This window comes from Bombina bombina, chromosome 5, assembly GCF_027579735.1.
Source record: "Bombina bombina isolate aBomBom1 chromosome 5, aBomBom1.pri, whole genome shotgun sequence".
Lineage (NCBI taxonomy): Eukaryota > Metazoa > Chordata > Amphibia > Anura > Bombinatoridae > Bombina > Bombina bombina.
Genome location: NC_069503.1, coordinates 862,325,138 through 862,352,339, shown reverse-complemented (window position 1 = coordinate 862,352,339; position 27,202 = coordinate 862,325,138).

Below are 27,202 nucleotides of genomic sequence, written 5' to 3'. Positions count from 1 at the left end.
GTTGAGTTCATAAAACCTAAGAAGCTTAGTATACGCACCTATTGATCTTACATTTCAGCTTACTAGAGAAGACAAAAGTTAAATATATATTTTCAGTTATATTACTGCTGAAGCAATATAATATTGTAAATGATATTGGTAAATTAAAAATTAAATTAATATAAACTAAATATTTCAGTAAATATGAGATCAGGAATATGGATTGTGAGTATATAAAATGTAATCGTCCACTATAAATTGAGGATCTACAATAATACCATTTATCACAATGTTCTAAATTCCATTCTTAGCTTTACTACTTCATGTTATTCATTTTTCCTACTCAGAAAAAAAAATCACTGTTTCTTATAGAGATTCATTTTAAGCACCTTAGTTAAATGTCATTGATAATCAAAAGAGAAAATTGTTCATTAAGGGATACTAAATGGCTTCTTATGCTAATTATGACAAGATATACTAAAGCTATCATAAAAGGACATGCAACCCCAAATATTTCTCTCATGATTATCTAATTTACTGTATTCTCTTGACAACCTTTGTTGAATAGCAGTTAGTAGGCTCAGGAGTGTGCTTGTGTCTGGGGCACTATGTGGCAGCAATTTTGCAAAAATACTTTTATCAATTTTATACAATTGCAAGAACACAAGCTGACTCATTATCAAACTGCTGTTTAATACCTTAAAACAATGTATCCCTGTTCAGTACTTAGCTCCTGGTGCTGAAACTTTGGGGCCTATCTATCAAGCTCCGTATGGAACTTGATGCCCCGTGTTTATGGCGAGCATGCAGGCTTGCCAGAAACAGCAGTTATGAAGCAGCGGTCACAAAGACCGCTGCTTTATAACCTGTCCGCCTGCTCTGAGCAGGTGGACAGACATCGCCGGAAATCAACCTGATCGAGTATGATCGGGTTGATTGACACCCCCCTGCTGGCGGCCCATTGGCCATGAGTCTGCAGGGGGTGGCGTTGCACCAGCAGCTCTTGTGAGCTGCTGGTGCAATGCTGAATATGGTGTCAGGGTTTTTCCCTGTTGTGTTTGCCATGTGCTGCTGCCAGCCATTTTACTCACCTCTCTTCCTGACTTGTGTGTCATCCATGTGCGACAGGATGCAGTCTCAGAATTGTGATGTCATCATTTATTATTTAAAGGGCCTCTGTTCAGTATGCTTTGCCTTTGCGTTGTCTGAGACCTGTTTGTGAGAGTTCCTGTGTATTACCTGGCTGCCTGATGTCCTTCCTGGTTCCTGATCCCTGGCTTGTTCCTGACTCTGCTGTTTTCCTTGTTCCTGATTCCGGCTCGTCTGACTATTCGCTTTGGCTCCTGACTCGGCTCGTCTGACTACCAGCTCTGGTTTTGACTCCTGGCTTGTTATTTGACTTGTGGACATTTTATAATTTTTTGCTATTAATAAAGGTGTGATTATTTTTGCATTTCTCGTCTCAGTCTGATTCCTGGCACCCTGACATACGGCGAGCGTAGTGCTCGCCGTATTCAGCGAGGTCTGGCGTACCTGATCCGCACTGTCGGATCAGGACCACTAGACTTTCTTAAATAGGGGCCTTTGGGTCATGTTTTTATGTTTTAGCAGACCAAACACTTTCAGAAAATGACTTAAGTTCACAGAAAGAATCAAATATGGAAAAAGACACCATGGGGGCGATTTATGAAGCCATCAATCGGCCCCAATGGATCTGTTTCCGCATGAGTCTTCAGGCCCGCCGAAAACAGGAGTTAAGAAGCAGCAGTCTTAAGACCCATGCTCCTTAACTCGTCCACCACCTCTGAGGTGGCGGTCAGCAATTAGCCAGATCAGATACAATTGGGGGCAGCATTGCACAAGCATTTCTTGTGAAATGGTTGTGCAATGATAAATGCCAACAGCGAATGCCGACGACATTTATCGATGTGCGGCAGACATAATCACCACAGCGGATAATGTCTGCTCGCTCTTTGATAATTTGGCCCCATTATGTAATTTAAAAAAAATGTACCAGCATGGAAGTGACAAAACATTTGTGGTTCCACATTTAACATTAGGTAACATTGCAAAACATCCTATACAGATTATCACAAAATGTCACCTATTTTTACAAAATATATTAGCTCAGAGAAATCTATATTACAGTATATTAGCTCAGAGAAATCTATATTACAGTATGTATAATTTTTTAAAATTGTGTTTTAATATTTTATATTTAATATCTCAATAACGCGAATATTTTGTATTTTAGATGTTAAGCATTCATAAAAATTAAGCATTCATAAAAGTTGTGATATAGACTATAAATCTTAAAATATAAGCATTTCACAGAGATTTTGAATGTCTGAGCATATTTTTAAAGTTGTGTTTCCTAAGAGAAAAATACTACTAAAGTAATTGCATAAAGTGTCAATCTTAACAGATGCCGCAATTAAAGGTTGGTGCCAAAAACTATGTGTAATATGTTTTCATTTAAATAAGAAATTTAGAAAAGCATTGAAGGAAACATGTAAAATATGTCCTAACATGCAATAATTTCAGATTACCACCCTAGATTATTAACCTTTTTCCAAGCACATCTGCGGGAAACAGTTTGTTTTCAGCAATTCATTATCTTCACTTGTCTCTGTCAACCTCTCAACTACCTGCTCAATGGGCAGATGACTCTCTTATCAGAAGAAGCAGATGGCGGACCAGTTTGCATTAATTCCCAGTTATAAATTTGGCAAACATTTCCTAGAGTTTTGTTAATTTTCATGGAAGATGGAAGCATAACAGATTTTTCACTATTTATAACAAATCAAGATAAAAAAAAACTCTCTGTATTAGTTTGTTTATGATCCAAAAATATAGCCAGTGTTGCACAGCCAGGTTTCATACCTGCATCCAAGAACATATCTAGTATGTCAATAAGACACTATAAAAACAGTTAATACAGGAACATTCTAAAATGTATTTTCTATTTTCGTATTGTGTGTATATTGCTTCTAATTGCTGTTTGTCAAATGTTGGCTTGTTTATGAGAAGTAGTTTCTTTTCTAAATAATCAAGGGTAATTTATTAAAGAAATATATAAGTTGCTATCAGTTACATGATGAAATTCTTCTGGCATTTTTCACTATCATTTATACATTACAGTGCAGTGGAAACCACAAGAGTGTGTGGACTTTTAATTGTTCAGTGCAGCAGCAATCATGTAATATGTGATTATATTATAATGCATTAACCCTTTTGCAACAGTATCAAAGTGTTAACATCGGAATGAAACAGTTGATGTAAAAATGAAATCACGCAATCATCAATTCAATCACATGATTTCAAGGCAGGGATCGTATTATGGGGGACTGCCTATAGCTCTAGGCACACCCCCCAATCTGGTTCCAGCTTACGTCAAAGAGGGAGGCTGCAGTATGTCCATTTAAGGTAGGATGTACCATGCCGTTCTAACGGCATTAAAGCCAATTGCTATTAAGGCTAATCAAATCCATTACTGCATGAACTTCATCAATACATTGAGATGATTATCCAGTGGTATTCATCCATCTTAATATTAAGCATTTTATATTTCAGCAGAACTGACCTTTTGAAAACCAGTTTCATTTGCATTTCTTAGATATGTATATTGCTTTTTAGAAATGTTAAACTCTGCTTGTGCATACTCAATACATATATTAATAACAACTAGACAAACTAGTTGTAACTGAGAGTACAACAAAGTTTAAAGAGAGAATAATTCCACTGAGTATTATCAGACTAACTCTACTAATATCAAAAAGTGTTCAAAATAATTAAATCGTTCCCAATCATTCATACATTAAAGTTTATTAAATTAACTAAGGAACTCACACTCATTCAGTAGCAAAGGCTGTGAATTAAAACCACTTGAACTCTGTGGTTTGCGTAATAGCTATTAGATATATCAGTCCACTATTCAATATCCCCAATCCGTTTTTGAATTAGAATTAACTAAGCCCTTACAATCCGAGGGCTGTATTAATATTAATATATGATAATAAAGGATTGGAGGACATAAATTAAACCACTTCTTAATCTATTTTCCACAAGAGTAAGCACATTAAAAACAAAACAACAGGAGAGACTAAGCTGCCCCTGCCGGACCCCTGACGCGCGTTTCACGAACGCTTCCTCAGAGGGGGTGCGGGCCGCTGCTACTCGGCGTCTTATATTTAATTGCAATGCCCACCACTCATACCGGATTGGTTAAACGAATGGGAGTTGTCTCCCTATGATTAGCTGAATATCCTATCCATCAAAGCATCAGCATCTTACGTATAAGGAACTCGAGATTAGACAGTGGGTGTGATTCTGGTCATCGCTTAGTCATAGCGATAGGACCAATCCACAGCAGGGTTGTCATTCCTATACGGGGCGTGAAAGTTAGAGCTAATGTGATTGGACGATCAAGTGTCTCAGCACTATTTGTAAATATCGAGATTCACGAATTATAAATTCATCCGTAAATCGCTTTACACATCTACAATAAGTAATTTTCGAGACTATTGTTTTTTACCCGCTCTGAAACGGATTAATAACAGGGTATATTAATGCAAAATGTGATATAAGACATGCAGACATTTCCTACCCTTATTACACATAAACGGCTCTAATGATCCACAATTAAAGCTTACTATAATATACAAACTGGTTATTCAGAGGTTTGCGATGTTTGTTGTTACTTTATCTTATATTCATTCACAGTAGATAATCACTGTTATATTGTTATTTATTATAAGGGTCTCAAATGTGCTCTTAAGACAGATATCAGTATATTAAGTTCTAAGATAGGAGGAATAAACTTTACAATGCAATATAAAAAATCATGCAGTACAAACACCCAATGTAAACTTAATATACTGATATCTGTCTTAAGAGCACATTTGAGACCCTTATAATAAATAACAATATAACAGTGATTATCTACTGTGAATGAATATAAGATAAAGTAACAACAAACATCGCAAACCTCTGAATAACCAGTTTGTATATTATAGTAAGCTTTAATTGTGGATCATTAGAGCCGTTTATGTGTAATAAGGGTAGGAAATGTCTGCATGTCTTATATCACATTTTGCATTAATATACCCTGTTATTAATCCGTTTCAGAGCGGGTAAAAAACAATAGTCTCGAAAATTACTTATTGTAGATGTGTAAAGCGATTTACGGATGAATTTATAATTCGTGAATCTCGATATTTACAAATAGTGCTGAGACACTTGATCGTCCAATCACATTAGCTCTAACTTTCACGCCCCGTATAGGAATGACAACCCTGCTGTGGATTGGTCCTATCGCTATGACTAAGCGATGACCAGAATCACACCCACTGTCTAATCTCGAGTTCCTTATACGTAAGATGCTGATGCTTTGATGGATAGGATATTCAGCTAATCATAGGGAGACAACTCCCATTCGTTTAACCAATCCGGTATGAGTGGTGGGCATTGCAATTAAATATAAGACGCCGAGTAGCAGCGGCCCGCACCCCCTCTGAGGAAGCGTTCGTGAAACGCGCGTCAGGGGTCCGGCAGGGGCAGCTTAGTCTCTCCTGTTGTTTTGTTTTTAATGTGCTTACTCTTGTGGAAAATAGATTAAGAAGTGGTTTAATTTATGTCCTCCAATCCTTTATTATCATATATTAATATTAATACAGCCCTCGGATTGTAAGGGCTTAGTTAATTCTAATTCAAAAACGGATTGGGGATATTGAATAGTGGACTGATATATCTAATAGCTATTACGCAAACCACAGAGTTCAAGTGGTTTTAATTCACAGCCTTTGCTACTGAATGAGTGTGAGTTCCTTAGTTAATTTAATAAACTTTAATGTATGAATGATTGGGAACGATTTAATTATTTTGAACACTTTTTGATATTAGTAGAGTTAGTCTGATAATACTCAGTGGAATTATTCTCTCTTTAAACTTTGTTGTACTCTCAGTTACAACTAGTTTGTCTAGTTGTTGTCAGTTGCCCTATTGAATAATCCACTCCAGGTCTCGCTGTTGTTATATACAAACTCAAATTCTAGTAATTAGAATACTATTATTACAAATTAATATAGGCTAAACCTGGTACCATTCTTGTAACTCTACTCCCTTTTACTCCCCCCCCTCTTTTCCTCTAAACAATTTGTATTTTGGGAGAATATACTCAGATTTTTTTACTGAGTTTAGCCCTCTTCTTCTGGGGGGATCAATTATTTGTTTAATAATGAATATTCAAAATGATATGGCGAATCGCCACCAAAAGAGACTGCAAGAATTAAATTCTATTTTTAATGTCTCAACTAAGGACAATATAGTAATAAATGAGGAGGAACTAAATAATGTATTATGCAAATTACATCAAACATTACATAAACAATCTAAAAGGTGGTGGAATTGGCACTTCTTTGAGAAGTATGCAGAGAAAAACATTATACCAAGAGGTTTGAGAATGAAGGTATTTCCTGCATTCAATCTCAATAATGAAGTTCTGGTCAAAGAATGGGAAACAGCACTATCAGAATGCTCTCTTAAATTAATACAAATATTAATCAAACATGATAAACTAGAGTTATCCAAACTTGATACAGAGATAGAAGAATATAATGCTCAGTTGTCCCAATTTGATGATAAAATTGACTATAAAACACAATATGATAAATATCAGAAAGAACTGGATAAACTAGAGCTTGAAATAATAGCCACTAAAAAACAGAAACTTCAAAGAGATATAGAAGATTTTTCAAATCAAAGAGTTTATCGTTGGCGTAATAACACTAACACTGCATTCAGACAGAGAACTAACAGGTACATAGTGCAGCAACCTGAAAGTAGTGCTGAGAGCGAAAGTGACAATTCTGATGGAGATTCAGACCATGTGACTAGAGATGAACCTAATGACATAACACCTAGTACATCAAGTATCAGACCTAGAAGTTATAGTTCTGCACAATCTATAACCTCCTCCACCTCCTCCTCTACCTCTTTTTTGTCCACCACACCACACAACACAACTCAACCGGTCACACAGACCAATCAGACTCCCACACAGAACAGAGGCAACAAAAGAAAGTTTTCAGGCCCAGTGAGACAATCAACAAGAAGAAGGGAACTGAGTCCCTTCAGCAAGATAAGGATGAACAAATGAGAGTTATTAATTTATCAGATCATGTACTAAGCACAACACATAAATCAGTACTATCTAAAGGGCTATCGTTTTGCCCTGTCAACTCGCTTAATAAATTTGAACTGATTAAGGATATACACTTATTCTCTAGAAAGATGCTACTTAAGAAAATATATGCCTACAATCCAAATATCCTCAATGCAGATGATTTAGTTACAGCTGATTTATTATGTGAATTATCAGAAAGCAGTACTGACATGGATAATGAGAATTTGACACCGACACCACAAGTCTGGAAGTCAAATGTTAAACCTAAGTCTACATATACTCCATCCTTATCTTTATCACCTGAAATACAAGTTTTTTGTAAAATGGTTTGCCAGAAAATTGAACAGATACCTATATATAATGTTAATAACAATTTGAGCAGTCTTGAAATGCAAGCTTTGAGGGAGATTGAATCATGGCAAGATATCCTGATTAAACCATCAGACAAGGGTGGGAATGTGGTCTTATGGCCACAACAGATGTATATAGATGAAGCCACAAAACAACTATCTAATAATTCCTGCTATAAACAACTAATATTCAATCCCCAAAGCTCTTACCTCATACAGTATAACCGAATAATTAAGGATGCATGGGAGAACAATATACTCTCCAATTCTGAGAAGAAGTTTTTGACAAAAGAGAACCCTAAGATTGCCACCCTGTATTTTCTACCGAAAGTGCACAAAAACCCTGTAATACCTCCTGGCAGACCTATCATGTCTGGAAATGATAATTTAACTGAAAATGCCAGCAAATTTATAGACCTTAGACTAAGGGAATATCTAACCACATTACCATCATATGTCCGTGACACCATGGAAGTATTACAAATGGTAAAAGATATTGAACTAACAGACAATATGTGGTTAGTTACAGCAGATGTGGAGTCACTTTATACTAACATCAGGCACAGTGATGGCATAGAAGCCATCAAATACTTCCTAGCGTCTAACAGTCTAGAAAATGAAGCACACAATGCCTTCATAGTTCAGTTGTTACATTTCATTCTAACACATAACTTCTTCACATTTAATGATAGGTACTATCTCCAAACACAGGGTACCGCAATGGGCACTGCATGTGCACCTACGTATGCAAATTTGTTTCTTGGTTTTTGGGAACGCTTTCGTGTATTCTCTGATCATTTACAAACATATACAGAATGTATACCACTGTGGGTACGGTATATAGACGATGTGCTGTTCATCTGGGAGGGTACTTTTGATGATTTACAACTATTCATGCAAAAACTCAATGAAAATGATTTAAATATAAAACTGACATATTCTGCTAGTCAGCAGGAGATATGTTTCTTAGACTTGAAAATATTCAAAAATAGCGAAGGCCTTATAAATACTACAATCTACAGAAAGGAGACAGCAACCAATACTCTCTTACACCATTCGAGTGCCCACTCACCCAATACTCTTAGAGCGATCCCATATGGTGAGTTTTTGAGACTCCGCCGTAATTGCACAAATAAAGAGATTTATATGGCAGAGAGTGTTGCACTGTCACAAAGGCTAATATCGCGAGGATATAGTAAAAAGTCTGTAAAAAGAGCAAAATACAAAGCGCTTAAAGTTTGCAGGGATGAATTACTAGTACCCAAGGATAAAACAAAAACCGAATCTCATCCTAGATTAATAACTACATATAATCCCCAGATGAGACATGTGACAAAAATCATAAATGATCATTGGCAAATTCTACAAAATGATGAAACCTTAAAACCCCTCATTGGAGAGAGAGTATCCTTAGGATACAAAAGACCCAATAACCTAAGAGATAAATTGGTATCGAGTCATTTTGTAAGATCTGCAAAAAAACAACATAGGGACCCAGGCATGTATCCTTGTGGCACCTGTTCAGCGTGCCAATATGTGTGGAAAGTCAAATCTCTAACTGATAAAACTGGCAGAGTACATAAGATACCCTGTCATTTCTCATGCACTACCATTGGAGTGGTTTATGCACTACACTGTTCGTGCCAAATGTTTTATGTTGGCATGACTACCAGAGAGGTAAAAACAAGAATCTTGGAACACTGCTATAATATTAAAACAGCTGAACGGGATCTGAAAAAGGGCAAAAAAATAACCTCAGTTGCCAAACATTTTTTATTATATCATAAGAGCTCTTCCAAAGATTTGAAATTCACAGTAATCCAAAAAGCATCTCTCGGTATCCGAGGAGGCGATATAGAAAAAATATTGCTGAAAATGGAATGCAAGTGGATTTACTTACTAAATACTGTCAAACCGAATGGAATGAATGACTACAACAATTACTTTGTTTATCTGTGAACCATTCTCTACAAGACATCAGGAATTACAGTCAATATAATAAGGCATGATCAAGTAATAAAATTAATTAAAAAATATCATAAATCAATATATAACATCATGTGTAATAATAAATACAAGTCACAATACCTTGATGCAAATAAGGAATTGAACGAACATGCTTCTTTGCACCATTTCACTATTTAGTATTAAATTATATTTATAAAGCACTTTACACCTGGGTAAAAGTTACAGTTACCTCACAAGGAGACTCTAATAAGATGCTCCTAATAAAAGTGATAACCACCACGTAAGGATACTCGAAACAGATATTCCTTATAAAATTAATATATTAATTATATACCATTTTTTCACTATTATAATGGGTTTCTATTAACCCCATCATATATGAAAGTAACGCAATTATGTTACTTTATAAATAAATCACACTTACCACAAGACTTGTGCACTAGTAATAGATTTTTGGGTCTATTGTTGTTTATTTCCCTTTTTATTCCTCGTATTTTTTTATTTTTTGCACTTATCACAAAGAGACAGAATCTCTCCACTATACACAAAAATTCTCCTTTGTACACATTAGTATCAAGTTCCAAATACTGCCACTGCTAAGATAAATATAAATATTCACGTATATCTCTTATTTTTATTTATCTAGGTATATTATCTGTCCTCATAATATAAGGATAATATATTGAATTCCTGTAAATTAATAAAATTTCTTACTCATATCATACCCCTTTCTCTATTAGCTAATCTAGTAAATAGGATTTGCAGTCATGATTTTTGGTTCAACAGATATTTTTGTAACAACATAGGTATTCTAACACGCAGTTGTAGCTAAGACCTTTTGCAAAAAAGCAAATATTATGTTGACAGTATGTGCATTAACACTAACCTCTAAGATAGGAGGAATAAACTTTACAATGCAATATAAAAAATCATGCAGTACAAACACCCAATGTAAACTTAATATACTGATATCTGTCTTAAGAGCACATTTGAGACCCTTATAATAAATAACAATATAACAGTGATTATCTACTGTGAATGAATATAAGATAAAGTAACAACAAACATCGCAAACCTCTGAATAACCAGTTTGTATATTATAGTAAGCTTTAATTGTGGATCATTAGAGCCGTTTATGTGTAATAAGGGTAGGAAATGTCTGCATGTCTTATATCACATTTTGCATTAATATACCCTGTTATTAATCCGTTTCAGAGCGGGTAAAAAACAATAGTCTCGAAAATTACTTATTGTAGATGTGTAAAGCGATTTACGGATGAATTTATAATTCGTGAATCTCGATATTTACAAATAGTGCTGAGACACTTGATCGTCCAATCACATTAGCTCTAACTTTCACGCCCCGTATAGGAATGACAACCCTGCTGTGGATTGGTCCTATCGCTATGACTAAGCGATGACCAGAATCACACCCACTGTCTAATCTCGAGTTCCTTATACGTAAGATGCTGATGCTTTGATGGATAGGATATTCAGCTAATCATAGGGAGACAACTCCCATTCGTTTAACCAATCCGGTATGAGTGGTGGGCATTGCAATTAAATATAAGACGCCGAGTAGCAGCGGCCCGCACCCCCTCTGAGGAAGCGTTCGTGAAACGCGCGTCAGGGGTCCGGCAGGGGCAGCTTAGTCTCTCCTGTTGTTTTGTTTTTAATGTGCTTACTCTTGTGGAAAATAGATTAAGAAGTGGTTTAATTTATGTCCTCCAATCCTTTATTATCATATATTAATATTAATACAGCCCTCGGATTGTAAGGGCTTAGTTAATTCTAATTCAAAAACGGATTGGGGATATTGAATAGTGGACTGATATATCTAATAGCTATTACGCAAACCACAGAGTTCAAGTGGTTTTAATTCACAGCCTTTGCTACTGAATGAGTGTGAGTTCCTTAGTTAATTTAATAAACTTTAATGTATGAATGATTGGGAACGATTTAATTATTTTGAACACTTTTTGATATTAGTAGAGTTAGTCTGATAATACTCAGTGGAATTATTCTCTCTTTAAACTTTGTTGTACTCTCAGTTACAACTAGTTTGTCTAGTTGTTGTCAGTTGCCCTATTGAATAATCCACTCCAGGTCTCGCTGTTGTTATATACAAACTCAAATTCTAGTAATTAGAATACTATTATTACAAATTAATATAGGCTAAACCTGGTACCATTCTTGTAACTCTACTCCCTTTTACTCCCCCCCCTCTTTTCCTCTAAACAATTTGTATTTTGGGAGAATATACTCAGATTTTTTTACTGAGTTTAGCCCTCTTCTTCTGGGGGGATCAATTATTTGTTTAATAATGAATATTCAAAATGATATGGCGAATCGCCACCAAAAGAGACTGCAAGAATTAAATTCTATTTTTAATGTCTCAACTAAGGACAATATAGTAATAAATGAGGAGGAACTAAATAATGTATTATGCAAATTACATCAAACATTACATAAACAATCTAAAAGGTGGTGGAATTGGCACTTCTTTGAGAAGTATGCAGAGAAAAACATTATACCAAGAGGTTTGAGAATGAAGGTATTTCCTGCATTCAATCTCAATAATGAAGTTCTGGTCAAAGAATGGGAAACAGCACTATCAGAATGCTCTCTTAAATTAATACAAATATTAATCAAACATGATAAACTAGAGTTATCCAAACTTGATACTGAGATAGAAGAATATAATGCTCAGTTGTCCCAATTTGATGATAAAATTGACTATAAAACACAATATGATAAATATCAGAAAGAACTGGATAAACTAGAGCTTGAAATAATAGCCACTAAAAAACAGAAACTTCAAAGAGATATAGAAGATTTTTCAAATCAAAGAGTTTATCGTTGGCGTAATAACACTAACACTGCATTCAGACAGAGAACTAACAGGTACATAGTGCAGCAACCTGAAAGTAGTGCTGAGAGCGAAAGTGACAATTCTGATGGAGATTCAGACCATGTGACTAGAGATGAACCTAATGACATAACACCTAGTACATCAAGTATCAGACCTAGAAGTTATAGTTCTGCACAATCTATAACCTCCTCCACCTCCTCCTCTACCTCTTTTTTGTCCACCACACCACACAACACAACTCAACCGGTCACACAGACCAATCAGACTCCCACACAGAACAGAGGCAACAAAAGAAAGTTTTCAGGCCCAGTGAGACAATCAACAAGAAGAAGGGAACTGAGTCCCTTCAGCAAGATAAGGATGAACAAATGAGAGTTATTAATTTATCAGATCATGTACTAAGCACAACACATAAATCAGTACTATCTAAAGGGCTATCGTTTTGCCCTGTCAACTCGCTTAATAAATTTGAACTGATTAAGGATATACACTTATTCTCTAGAAAGATGCTACTTAAGAAAATATATGCCTACAATCCAAATATCCTCAATGCAGATGATTTAGTTACAGCTGATTTATTATGTGAATTATCAGAAAGCAGTACTGACATGGATAATGAGAATTTGACACCGACACCACAAGTCTGGAAGTCAAATGTTAAACCTAAGTCTACATATACTCCATCCTTATCTTTATCACCTGAAATACAAGTTTTTTGTAAAATGGTTTGCCAGAAAATTGAACAGATACCTATATATAATGTTAATAACAATTTGAGCAGTCTTGAAATGCAAGCTTTGAGGGAGATTGAATCATGGCAAGATATCCTGATTAAACCATCAGACAAGGGTGGGAATGTGGTCTTATGGCCACAACAGATGTATATAGATGAAGCCACAAAACAACTATCTAATAATTCCTGCTATAAACAACTAATATTCAATCCCCAAAGCTCTTACCTCATACAGTATAACCGAATAATTAAGGATGCATGGGAGAACAATATACTCTCCAATTCTGAGAAGAAGTTTTTGACAAAAGAGAACCCTAAGATTGCCACCCTGTATTTTCTACCGAAAGTGCACAAAAACCCTGTAATACCTCCTGGCAGACCTATCATGTCTGGAAATGATAATTTAACTGAAAATGCCAGCAAATTTATAGACCTTAGACTAAGGGAATATCTAACCACATTACCATCATATGTCCGTGACACCATGGAAGTATTACAAATGGTAAAAGATATTGAACTAACAGACAATATGTGGTTAGTTACAGCAGATGTGGAGTCACTTTATACTAACATCAGGCACAGTGATGGCATAGAAGCCATCAAATACTTCCTAGCGTCTAACAGTCTAGAAAATGAAGCACACAATGCCTTCATAGTTCAGTTGTTACATTTCATTCTAACACATAACTTCTTCACATTTAATGATAGGTACTATCTCCAAACACAGGGTACCGCAATGGGCACTGCATGTGCACCTACGTATGCAAATTTGTTTCTTGGTTTTTGGGAACGCTTTCGTGTATTCTCTGATCATTTACAAACATATACAGAATGTATACCACTGTGGGTACGGTATATAGACGATGTGCTGTTCATCTGGGAGGGTACTTTTGATGATTTACAACTATTCATGCAAAAACTCAATGAAAATGATTTAAATATAAAACTGACATATTCTGCTAGTCAGCAGGAGATATGTTTCTTAGACTTGAAAATATTCAAAAATAGCGAAGGCCTTATAAATACTACAATCTACAGAAAGGAGACAGCAACCAATACTCTCTTACACCATTCGAGTGCCCACTCACCCAATACTCTTAGAGCGATCCCATATGGTGAGTTTTTGAGACTCCGCCGTAATTGCACAAATAAAGAGATTTATATGGCAGAGAGTGTTGCACTGTCACAAAGGCTAATATCGCGAGGATATAGTAAAAAGTCTGTAAAAAGAGCAAAATACAAAGCGCTTAAAGTTTGCAGGGATGAATTACTAGTACCCAAGGATAAAACAAAAACCGAATCTCATCCTAGATTAATAACTACATATAATCCCCAGATGAGACATGTGACAAAAATCATAAATGATCATTGGCAAATTCTACAAAATGATGAAACCTTAAAACCCCTCATTGGAGAGAGAGTATCCTTAGGATACAAAAGACCCAATAACCTAAGAGATAAATTGGTATCGAGTCATTTTGTAAGATCTGCAAAAAAACAACATAGGGACCCAGGCATGTATCCTTGTGGCACCTGTTCAGCGTGCCAATATGTGTGGAAAGTCAAATCTCTAACTGATAAAACTGGCAGAGTACATAAGATACCCTGTCATTTCTCATGCACTACCATTGGAGTGGTTTATGCACTACACTGTTCGTGCCAAATGTTTTATGTTGGCATGACTACCAGAGAGGTAAAAACAAGAATCTTGGAACACTGCTATAATATTAAAACAGCTGAACGGGATCTGAAAAAGGGCAAAAAAATAACCTCAGTTGCCAAACATTTTTTATTATATCATAAGAGCTCTTCCAAAGATTTGAAATTCACAGTAATCCAAAAAGCATCTCTCGGTATCCGAGGAGGCGATATAGAAAAAATATTGCTGAAAATGGAATGCAAGTGGATTTACTTACTAAATACTGTCAAACCGAATGGAATGAATGACTACAACAATTACTTTGTTTATCTGTGAACCATTCTCTACAAGACATCAGGAATTACAGTCAATATAATAAGGCATGATCAAGTAATAAAATTAATTAAAAAATATCATAAATCAATATATAACATCATGTGTAATAATAAATACAAGTCACAATACCTTGATGCAAATAAGGAATTGAACGAACATGCTTCTTTGCACCATTTCACTATTTAGTATTAAATTATATTTATAAAGCACTTTACACCTGGGTAAAAGTTACAGTTACCTCACAAGGAGACTCTAATAAGATGCTCCTAATAAAAGTGATAACCACCACGTAAGGATACTCGAAACAGATATTCCTTATAAAATTAATATATTAATTATATACCATTTTTTCACTATTATAATGGGTTTCTATTAACCCCATCATATATGAAAGTAACGCAATTATGTTACTTTATAAATAAATCACACTTACCACAAGACTTGTGCACTAGTAATAGATTTTTGGGTCTATTGTTGTTTATTTCCCTTTTTATTCCTCGTATTTTTTTATTTTTTGCACTTATCACAAAGAGACAGAATCTCTCCACTATACACAAAAATTCTCCTTTGTACACATTAGTATCAAGTTCCAAATACTGCCACTGCTAAGATAAATATAAATATTCACGTATATCTCTTATTTTTATTTATCTAGGTATATTATCTGTCCTCATAATATAAGGATAATATATTGAATTCCTGTAAATTAATAAAATTTCTTACTCATATCATACCCCTTTCTCTATTAGCTAATCTAGTAAATAGGATTTGCAGTCATGATTTTTGGTTCAACAGATATTTTTGTAACAACATAGGTATTCTAACACGCAGTTGTAGCTAAGACCTTTTGCAAAAAAGCAAATATTATGTTGACAGTATGTGCATTAACACTAACCTCTAAGATAGGAGGAATAAACTTTACAATGCAATATAAAAAATCATGCAGTACAAACACCCAATGTAAACTTAATATACTGATATCTGTCTTAAGAGCACATTTGAGACCCTTATAATAAATAACAATATAACAGTGATTATCTACTGTGAATGAATATAAGATAAAGTAACAACAAACATCGCAAACCTCTGAATAACCAGTTTGTATATTATAGTAAGCTTTAATTGTGGATCATTAGAGCCGTTTATGTGTAATAAGGGTAGGAAATGTCTGCATGTCTTATATCACATTTTGCATTAATATACCCTGTTATTAATCCGTTTCAGAGCGGGTAAAAAACAATAGTCTCGAAAATTACTTATTGTAGATGTGTAAAGCGATTTACGGATGAATTTATAATTCGTGAATCTCGATATTTACAAATAGTGCTGAGACACTTGATCGTCCAATCACATTAGCTCTAACTTTCACGCCCCGTATAGGAATGACAACCCTGCTGTGGATTGGTCCTATCGCTATGACTAAGCGATGACCAGAATCACACCCACTGTCTAATCTCGAGTTCCTTATACGTAAGATGCTGATGCTTTGATGGATAGGATATTCAGCTAATCATAGGGAGACAACTCCCATTCGTTTAACCAATCCGGTATGAGTGGTGGGCATTGCAATTAAATATAAGACGCCGAGTAGCAGCGGCCCGCACCCCCTCTGAGGAAGCGTTCGTGAAACGCGCGTCAGGGGTCCGGCAGGGGCAGCTTAGTCTCTCCTGTTGTTTTGTTTTTAATGTGCTTACTCTTGTGGAAAATAGATTAAGAAGTGGTTTAATTTATGTCCTCCAATCCTTTATTATCATATATTAATATTAATACAGCCCTCGGATTGTAAGGGCTTAGTTAATTCTAATTCAAAAACGGATTGGGGATATTGAATAGTGGACTGATATATCTAATAGCTATTACGCAAACCACAGAGTTCAAGTGGTTTTAATTCACAGCCTTTGCTACTGAATGAGTGTGAGTTCCTTAGTTAATTTAATAAACTTTAATGTATGAATGATTGGGAACGATTTAATTATTTTGAACACTTTTTGATATTAGTAGAGTTAGTCTGATAATACTCAGTGGAATTATTCTCTCTTTAAACTTTGTTGTACTCTCAGTTACAACTAGTTTGTCTAGTTGTTGTCAGTTGCCCTATTGAATAATCCACTCCAGGTCTCGCTGTTGTTATATACAAACTCAAATTCTAGTAATTAGAATACTATTATTACAAATTAATATAGGCTAAACCTGGTACCATTCTTGTAACTCTACTCCCTTTTACTCCCCCCCCTCTTTTCCTCTAAACAATTTGTATTTTGGGAGAATATACTCAGATTTTTTTACTGAGTTTAGCCCTCTTCTTCTGGGGGGATCAATTATTTGTTTAATAATGAATATTCAAAATGATATGGCGAATCGCCACCAAAAGAGACTGCAAGAATTAAATTCTATTTTTAATGTCTCAACTAAGGACAATATAGTAATAAATGAGGAGGAACTAAATAATGTATTATGCAAATTACATCAAACATTACATAAACAATCTAAAAGGTGGTGGAATTGGCACTTCTTTGAGAAGTATGCAGAGAAAAACATTATACCAAGAGGTTTGAGAATGAAGGTATTTCCTGCATTCAATCTCAATAATGAAGTTCTGGTCAAAGAATGGGAAACAGCACTATCAGAATGCTCTCTTAAATTAATACAAATATTAATCAAACATGATAAACTAGAGTTATCCAAACTTGATACAGAGATAGAAGAATATAATGCTCAGTTGTCCCAATTTGATGATAAAATTGACTATAAAACACAATATGATAAATATCAGAAAGAACTGGATAAACTAGAGCTTGAAATAATAGCCACTAAAAAACAGAAACTTCAAAGAGATATAGAAGATTTTTCAAATCAAAGAGTTTATCGTTGGCGTAATAACACTAACACTGCATTCAGACAGAGAACTAACAGGTACATAGTGCAGCAACCTGAAAGTAGTGCTGAGAGCGAAAGTGACAATTCTGATGGAGATTCAGACCATGTGACTAGAGATGAACCTAATGACATAACACCTAGTACATCAAGTATCAGACCTAGAAGTTATAGTTCTGCACAATCTATAACCTCCTCCACCTCCTCCTCTACCTCTTTTTTGTCCACCACACCACACAACACAACTCAACCGGTCACACAGACCAATCAGACTCCCACACAGAACAGAGGCAACAAAAGAAAGTTTTCAGGCCCAGTGAGACAATCAACAAGAAGAAGGGAACTGAGTCCCTTCAGCAAGATAAGGATGAACAAATGAGAGTTATTAATTTATCAGATCATGTACTAAGCACAACACATAAATCAGTACTATCTAAAGGGCTATCGTTTTGCCCTGTCAACTCGCTTAATAAATTTGAACTGATTAAGGATATACACTTATTCTCTAGAAAGATGCTACTTAAGAAAATATATGCCTACAATCCAAATATCCTCAATGCAGATGATTTAGTTACAGCTGATTTATTATGTGAATTATCAGAAAGCAGTACTGACATGGATAATGAGAATTTGACACCGACACCACAAGTCTGGAAGTCAAATGTTAAACCTAAGTCTACATATACTCCATCCTTATCTTTATCACCTGAAATACAAGTTTTTTGTAAAATGGTTTGCCAGAAAATTGAACAGATACCTATATATAATGTTAATAACAATTTGAGCAGTCTTGAAATGCAAGCTTTGAGGGAGATTGAATCATGGCAAGATATCCTGATTAAACCATCAGACAAGGGTGGGAATGTGGTCTTATGGCCACAACAGATGTATATAGATGAAGCCACAAAACAACTATCTAATAATTCCTGCTATAAACAACTAATATTCAATCCCCAAAGCTCTTACCTCATACAGTATAACCGAATAATTAAGGATGCATGGGAGAACAATATACTCTCCAATTCTGAGAAGAAGTTTTTGACAAAAGAGAACCCTAAGATTGCCACCCTGTATTTTCTACCGAAAGTGCACAAAAACCCTGTAATACCTCCTGGCAGACCTATCATGTCTGGAAATGATAATTTAACTGAAAATGCCAGCAAATTTATAGACCTTAGACTAAGGGAATATCTAACCACATTACCATCATATGTCCGTGACACCATGGAAGTATTACAAATGGTAAAAGATATTGAACTAACAGACAATATGTGGTTAGTTACAGCAGATGTGGAGTCACTTTATACTAACATCAGGCACAGTGATGGCATAGAAGCCATCAAATACTTCCTAGCGTCTAACAGTCTAGAAAATGAAGCACACAATGCCTTCATAGTTCAGTTGTTACATTTCATTCTAACACATAACTTCTTCACATTTAATGATAGGTACTATCTCCAAACACAGGGTACCGCAATGGGCACTGCATGTGCACCTACGTATGCAAATTTGTTTCTTGGTTTTTGGGAACGCTTTCGTGTATTCTCTGATCATTTACAAACATATACAGAATGTATACCACTGTGGGTACGGTATATAGACGATGTGCTGTTCATCTGGGAGGGTACTTTTGATGATTTACAACTATTCATGCAAAAACTCAATGAAAATGATTTAAATATAAAACTGACATATTCTGCTAGTCAGCAGGAGATATGTTTCTTAGACTTGAAAATATTCAAAAATAGCGAAGGCCTTATAAATACTACAATCTACAGAAAGGAGACAGCAACCAATACTCTCTTACACCATTCGAGTGCCCACTCACCCAATACTCTTAGAGCGATCCCATATGGTGAGTTTTTGAGACTCCGCCGTAATTGCACAAATAAAGAGATTTATATGGCAGAGAGTGTTGCACTGTCACAAAGGCTAATATCGCGAGGATATAGTAAAAAGTCTGTAAAAAGAGCAAAATACAAAGCGCTTAAAGTTTGCAGGGATGAATTACTAGTACCCAAGGATAAAACAAAAACCGAATCTCATCCTAGATTAATAACTACATATAATCCCCAGATGAGACATGTGACAAAAATCATAAATGATCATTGGCAAATTCTACAAAATGATGAAACCTTAAAACCCCTCATTGGAGAGAGAGTATCCTTAGGATACAAAAGACCCAATAACCTAAGAGATAAATTGGTATCGAGTCATTTTGTAAGATCTGCAAAAAAACAACATAGGGACCCAGGCATGTATCCTTGTGGCACCTGTTCAGCGTGCCAATATGTGTGGAAAGTCAAATCTCTAACTGATAAAACTGGCAGAGTACATAAGATACCCTGTCATTTCTCATGCACTACCATTGGAGTGGTTTATGCACTACACTGTTCGTGCCAAATGTTTTATGTTGGCATGACTACCAGAGAGGTAAAAACAAGAATCTTGGAACACTGCTATAATATTAAAACAGCTGAACGGGATCTGAAAAAGGGCAAAAAAATAACCTCAGTTGCCAAACATTTTTTATTATATCATAAGAGCTCTTCCAAAGATTTGAAATTCACAGTAATCCAAAAAGCATCTCTCGGTATCCGAGGAGGCGATATAGAAAAAATATTGCTGAAAATGGAATGCAAGTGGATTTACTTACTAAATACTGTCAAACCGAATGGAATGAATGACTACAACAATTACTTTGTTTATCTGTGAACCATTCTCTACAAGACATCAGGAATTACAGTCAATATAATAAGGCATGATCAAGTAATAAAATTAATTAAAAAATATCATAAATCAATATATAACATCATGTGTAATAATAAATACAAGTCACAATACCTTGATGCAAATAAGGAATTGAACGAACATGCTTCTTTGCACCATTTCACTATTTAGTATTAAATTATATTTATAAAGCACTTTACACCTGGGTAAAAGTTACAGTTACCTCACAAGGAGACTCTAATAAGATGCTCCTAATAAAAGTGATAACCACCACGTAAGGATACTCGAAACAGATATTCCTTATAAAATTAATATATTAATTATATACCATTTTTTCACTATTATAATGGGTTTCTATTAACCCCATCATATATGAAAGTAACGCAATTATGTTACTTTATAAATAAATCACACTTACCACAAGACTTGTGCACTAGTAATAGATTTTTGGGTCTATTGTTGTTTATTTCCCTTTTTATTCCTCGTATTTTTTTATTTTTTGCACTTATCACAAAGAGACAGAATCTCTCCACTATACACAAAAATTCTCCTTTGTACACATTAGTATCAAGTTCCAAATACTGCCACTGCTAAGATAAATATAAATATTCACGTATATCTCTTATTTTTATTTATCTAGGTATATTATCTGTCCTCATAATATAAGGATAATATATTGAATTCCTGTAAATTAATAAAATTTCTTACTCATATCATACCCCTTTCTCTATTAGCTAATCTAGTAAATAGGATTTGCAGTCATGATTTTTGGTTCAACAGATATTTTTGTAACAACATAGGTATTCTAACACGCAGTTGTAGCTAAGACCTTTTGCAAAAAAGCAAATATTATGTTGACAGTATGTGCATTAACACTAACCTCTAAGATAGGAGGAATAAACTTTACAATGCAATATAAAAAATCATGCAGTACAAACACCCAATGTAAACTTAATATACTGATATCTGTCTTAAGAGCACATTTGAGACCCTTATAATAAATAACAATATAACAGTGATTATCTACTGTGAATGAATATAAGATAAAGTAACAACAAACATCGCAAACCTCTGAATAACCAGTTTGTATATTATAGTAAGCTTTAATTGTGGATCATTAGAGCCGTTTATGTGTAATAAGGGTAGGAAATGTCTGCATGTCTTATATCACATTTTGCATTAATATACCCTGTTATTAATCCGTTTCAGAGCGGGTAAAAAACAATAGTCTCGAAAATTACTTATTGTAGATGTGTAAAGCGATTTACGGATGAATTTATAATTCGTGAATCTCGATATTTACAAATAGTGCTGAGACACTTGATCGTCCAATCACATTAGCTCTAACTTTCACGCCCCGTATAGGAATGACAACCCTGCTGTGGATTGGTCCTATCGCTATGACTAAGCGATGACCAGAATCACACCCACTGTCTAATCTCGAGTTCCTTATACGTAAGATGCTGATGCTTTGATGGATAGGATATTCAGCTAATCATAGGGAGACAACTCCCATTCGTTTAACCAATCCGGTATGAGTGGTGGGCATTGCAATTAAATATAAGACGCCGAGTAGCAGCGGCCCGCACCCCCTCTGAGGAAGCGTTCGTGAAACGCGCGTCAGGGGTCCGGCAGGGGCAGCTTAGTCTCTCCTGTTGTTTTGTTTTTAATGTGCTTACTCTTGTGGAAAATAGATTAAGAAGTGGTTTAATTTATGTCCTCCAATCCTTTATTATCATATATTAATATTAATACAGCCCTCGGATTGTAAGGGCTTAGTTAATTCTAATTCAAAAACGGATTGGGGATATTGAATAGTGGACTGATATATCTAATAGCTATTACGCAAACCACAGAGTTCAAGTGGTTTTAATTCACAGCCTTTGCTACTGAATGAGTGTGAGTTCCTTAGTTAATTTAATAAACTTTAATGTATGAATGATTGGGAACGATTTAATTATTTTGAACACTTTTTGATATTAGTAGAGTTAGTCTGATAATACTCAGTGGAATTATTCTCTCTTTAAACTTTGTTGTACTCTCAGTTACAACTAGTTTGTCTAGTTGTTGTCAGTTGCCCTATTGAATAATCCACTCCAGGTCTCGCTGTTGTTATATACAAACTCAAATTCTAGTAATTAGAATACTATTATTACAAATTAATATAGGCTAAACCTGGTACCATTCTTGTAACTCTACTCCCTTTTGCTCCCCCCCCTCTTTTCCTCTAAACATATATTAATAAACATGATTCTTTCTTGGTATGTTATAGTGCAAATAACACATTGAAACTATTAAAATTGTACACAGATAACAGATGGACATCAAAATATTTATTTTAATTGCAAGACGTGTCTGTACATTTACAGATTTGAATTACAAAAGCTGATGTGAAATTCTCAATTGCACAACTATTATGAATCCATAGTGTTTGTTAAATGAAAGAACTTACATTTAAACACAGTTTTTCTGTTGTAATGTATTTTGATCTCAGATCATTTAATTCCCATGACAGCATTTTAATGGAACTTGAATTCCATCAAAAAGAAAGGATCACGTCTGCCGCACATCGATGAATGCCGACAGCAAGTGCTGTCGGCATTTATCATTGCACAAGCATTTCTAGTGAAATGCTTGTGCAATGCCGCCCCTGCACATTCGTGGCCAATCGGCCGCCAGCATGGGGTGTCATTCAACCCGATCGTATCCGATTGGGCTGCTTGCTGTCCGCCGCCTCAGTGGTGGGGGACGAGTTAAGGAGCAGCAGTCTTAAGACCACTGCTTCTTAACTCCTGTTTCCGGCGAGCCTGAAGGCTCGTGTGGAAACAGATGCATACGGATGCATTCGGGCCTTGATAAATCGGACCCTATAAATTTTACATGTTTTAAATAGAAGTTTTTTGTAAGGTTAAGCATTCACATCTATTAACTGCACTTACGTAGCGATATCCAGCATAAAAATAGAGTTGGTGTATCTCAACATTAAACATTTTCATTAAGTTAATAATTGGTTTCTAATAATAATTTGCAATTTTTATAGCGCTTTTCTCCCTGTGAGACTCAAAGCAAAAATATACAAACATAAGACATAAAAGTTAGGAGTTTCTGAAGGTTATATAAGTGGGCTGAATGCCTGATGAAAGAGATGGGTCTTAAGGCTTTTTTAAAAGTCTGTAAGGACGGTGCTTCTCTGATTGTGCATGGTAAAGAGTTCCAGAAGGTAGGGGCAGTGTGGCTGAATGCCCTGGAGCCTGAGTTTGTCTTAATTCTTAGCACTGACAGGAGGGATGTGCTGACTGACCGAAGTGAGCTGGAAGGGGTATAGGGGGTTAGGAGCTCTTTCTGCTACTGTGGGCCTAGATTGTTTAAGGCTTTGAAGGTCAGTAAGCCAATTTTAAAATATGTTCACCATTTAATTGGGAGCAAGTGCAGGGAGTGGAAAACAGGTGTTGTGTGGCAACTTTGCTTGGTCAGTAGTCTGGCTGATGCATTTTGTACCGTCTGAAGGAGATGGAGTTCTTTTTTTGAGTGGCCCAAGTAAAGTGCATTGCAGTAATCTAGTCTAGAGGATATAAATGCATGGATTAATGTTGGCATATTATCCGGTGGAATTAAGTGTTGTATCCTGGCTATGTTTTTAAAATGAAAAAGGGCAGATTTTATTACGGAGGAGATCTGCTGTTTAAATGATAGTTCAGTGCCAATCAGCACTTTGAGGTTTCGTACCTTTGCTAAACTAACGAGTTCAGAGCCTCCTAGCTCCAGGCCAGTTAGTTGATAGTGGGATATTTTTGATGCCTAAGGTCCTCTTACCAATGCCAGCTAGCATTCATCCATTCTATGAGGACTGTTAAGCAACTGTTTATGCGGCAGTTTATAACAGTTTTATAACTGATGCTTATTTAAGAATTATGAACATACATGCAGTTTTCCATGGCAGAACACATAATTCTTTCATTCTATATCATTCTTAATTATTTTAAAAATGGAGGTTTTCCTCATGGATAACTACTGGTTAAGTTATATTATTATAGGCTATGTTATTTAAATCTGGTATTTGGATACAGTGGCGCCAACCTCTCCAGCAAGTTACTTAGTAGCTGCAGAAAATATCTTCCATGCGGCAGGCTTCTGAAGAAAAATAGCCACAATAGTGCAGAGTGTACAGATGATTGCAAATACTAAGTGGAATATACTTACAGACAATACTGTGTGAGGTGAACTTCAGGGTTTATTAAAAATCCAATACAGGAAACAAATTAGTTAAAGAGCTTTTACTTGAAATGCAGCTTCTTATAATAAACTCCTCTAAAATATTCCATCTAGTATTTCTGATCAACTGTACACTCTGCACTATTATAGTTCACATATAGGGCTAGATTACAAGTGAAGCACTATTTTAATGTGCACCTGTAAAGGGTAACATTTGCCCATTTATGGGTGCATGTTAAATAACTAGCCAGTATAACAAGTGCAGTTATAAGGGGATGTGGGGTATTAAAAAAATGGCACTGAAAGTGTCTTTACGTTGAGGTGAATGAGGGACTATGATTTTACTATAAATATATATGTATATGCTTATATACATATATATCTATGTGTTAATATACATATATACACATATAAACACATACTTATATATATATTTATATACATAAATATATCTTTATTTTGCTGCCCAATGCTGCGAGAATTGCCCCCTGTGCTGTGCTAGGTACTTTGTCGTGTCTGATGGCATGAGAATGAGGCTCTCATTAGAGCCTATGGAACTGAGCTCTCATGAGCACAAGGCTTCCAGGCAATGCAAAAGTGAGGTCGCATTTGCATTGCGCTTAAATTTGAATACAAGCACATTTGCGTGTACTGGTATTACTGTTGCAGAGGGCAAATATCATGCTTGCGAAAGCACAAATTTGTTCTCCACTCGTAATCTAGGCCATAGTGTGAAACCTCGGTTGAGTTGCTGAAAATAGAAAAAGGCCTTTTAGAGGCCCAAACGCGTTGACACAGCTGGTAAGCACTATTTCATTATTATTCACTATGGCCTAGATTTGGAGTTTGGCGTTAGCCGTGAAAACCAGCGTTAGAGGCTCCTAAAGCTGGTTTTAGGCTACCGCCGGTATTTGGAGTCACTCAAAATAGGGTCTAACGCTCACTTTTCAGCCGTGACTTTTCCATACCGCAGATCCCCTTACGTAAATTGCGTATCCTATCTTTTCAATGGGATCTTTCTAACTCCGGTATTTAGAGTCGTGGCTGAAGTGAGCGTTAGACATCTAACGACAAAACTCCAGCCGCAGAAAAAAGTCAGTAGTTAAGAGCTTTCTGGGCTAACGCCGGTTTATAAAGCTCTTAACTACTGTGCTCTAAAGTACACTAACACCCATAAACTACCTATGTACCCCTAAACCGAGGTCCCCCCACATCGCCGCAACTCGATTAATTTTTTTTTATTTTTTTTATTGAGGTTCTGAATAAGGCATACATAAAGTATAATAACAAAACGTCACAATGAGAAATAACAGATAGATAATAATAATACATGTTTGAATAAAATCACAATGCATACCTGAAAAGAAAATGCAAAATAATGTTATGGAAGTGCAATGCCTAATATTCTGTATGCTCCCTAGATGATAAAAGAGGCCACTCTCGGACCTCAGCTAGTGATATATATCCATAGTACGGGGGCTATTTCAAAAGTAAAAGACCACTTTTGGATCCTTAAATGAGAACCTCACTTTTTTTTCTTTTTTAAAATTTAGTAGCAGAGGCTGTAAAACATGCTTAAGTAAGCTTTGGAAACTTTAGCTAATAACTGTAGAACAATCAAACAGAAGTAAATGAGGTGCAGACACTTAGGATATAAAAAGGGTTATGTGATAAAGCTGTGTTTATTAAAGATATAGGATGTGTTCGCTTTACTGGAGATCCCTACTGTTAAATGGGCAGAGAGGGGAGATTAAGATATAGATAACTGACAAACGCTTGGGCTTTTGGAAAACTGCACTGTCTCAATAAGGGAAGGTCCCACAAGATAGGATCTTTTCTCTTGCAGGATGAGATGTGTAAGCAAGGCAACCTAACACATGAGAAATATTGTTAAGTACAATTAGGATTTCGCTATATGTGTACCTCAGGAAGGAGATTTACAGCTTTTACCTATATAGAATGAGGGGTGATCTTACTACAAAGAGGGGAGAAAGGTATATTTGGCTGTTAGATGGGGTCCTTTAAGTATAACAATGCAGACTATTAACAGTGAGGTAAACAGTTATTCTGGGTTAGAGCTAAATCGTTAATTGGGACAAATAAATACTAATGTGTGTCTTTATATATAAATTTAACTAGATGTAGTTTCCAGCCTTGGTAATTGTAAACCCTAGAGCATAGGTTAGATCTCACATTTAAATTGAGGGGAGACGTCCCACCATCTCGGCCGCTGACAGCAGGACGTCATCCTAAATTAGTAAGCAAAACTGCTAGGGAAATAAACAAAATGCATTACTCAATTGCTGCAAGGTATTTTAGGTTACAT